Here is a 1,326-nt window from a genome sequence, read left to right on the forward strand (position 1 = left end):
GTTTTTTAATGGGCCCCCCCCCCCCCCCAAACTGCATTTAATGCTGAATAACATACATTTAAGATATGAAATACAATATAAATAAATAAGCAAGCAAATAAGTAATTAAATAAAAATACATATAAAAATTTTAAAAACATAAAACATTAAAAAGTGCCACTATTAATTCAGGATTTTTTTGCTCACTAAATTGCATTTAATAAGGGATCAAATAAATTTAAGGCGGAAAAATAAGTAAATAAATAAAAAAAAAATTTAATATATAACATTATAATAACAAGCCATCTGTATATTCATATTAATGAAATAAAATTAAATACAATACTTTATATTAAATATATACATATATTATAAGACTACATATGGGCTCATTTAAATAATACAATTACTTAAAAAACACAATACTATAATGTGTGTATATTGTATGTTATATATATATATATATAATTATTTAAGAAGCACTTTCTTAAATGTATGTATGTATCAAAATAATAAACAAGTGAATATAACGAACACATAAAGAATACATATATCCTAAACAACAACATAATTATATTTCCGACTGTATGTTGTCGAAGCATACGTTTAAAGAGAACAGAAAAATGATAAGTATAACAATAATACATATATTATATACAGTATAATAGCATGAAAAGGTCCACTATTATGGCTGTTAATTACGCTCTTACCTGTAAATTGGCATTGGTCATTGTTGACGGTGAACTTATATGTAACTGCGGGAACGGTTCAAATATATACATTTTTTTAAATTAATGTATCACGGAATCTCTGTAAATCTGTGCGTCTCGTGCACAAATACTATCAAATATACTTTAAATAATTAAAATAATAAAAGAAAATACAGAATAAAATACAAATGATCGTTTTAAGCAAATAAATGGATTTTAAAATATTTAATTCCCTCTTAAAATACGCTAAAAAGCAGCATTTTCATTTACATTTATTTTGACAAATAAACAGTTCACCACACTTCTTGCACAGAAAAAAAGCTAAATAGAATGTTAAGAAATGCACATATAAGAACCAAGATTTTGACATTTCTCGAAGATAATATGGTTCAAAATGCATTTCAGTGGAGAATAAATATGGCAAGAAAAAAATACACCTCAAAGACCCAAGAATTACAGTTTACACAAATAAAAATGAAATACTGTAGCAATGTTTAAAATAAAATGGGAAAAAACATTTTAAATCATGTTTTTGTGTATGCAATCAAATAAATATTTTTTAAACAGTCAAAAGATGTTAAAAGCAGCATTTTCATTTATTCTTTTGACAAATATACATTTTAGCACACTTCTCACA

At 24.5% G+C, this 1,326-nt stretch overlaps 1 protein-coding gene across 1 annotated transcript in view; it reads right to left on the reverse strand.

The window, feature by feature from the left end:
* The window catches only part of LOC107592732 (vacuolar protein sorting-associated protein 4B-like), a 19,328-nt gene that overhangs the window by 3,964 nt on the left and 14,038 nt on the right, over positions 1–1,326 (reverse strand). The gene's annotated exons all lie outside the window — the stretch shown is intronic.

The sequence above is a fragment of the Sinocyclocheilus grahami genome, unplaced genomic scaffold (assembly GCF_001515645.1).
Source record: "Sinocyclocheilus grahami isolate Dianchi unplaced genomic scaffold, SAMN03320097.WGS_v1.1 scaffold157.1, whole genome shotgun sequence".
Classification (NCBI taxonomy): Eukaryota; Metazoa; Chordata; class Actinopteri; order Cypriniformes; family Cyprinidae; genus Sinocyclocheilus; species Sinocyclocheilus grahami.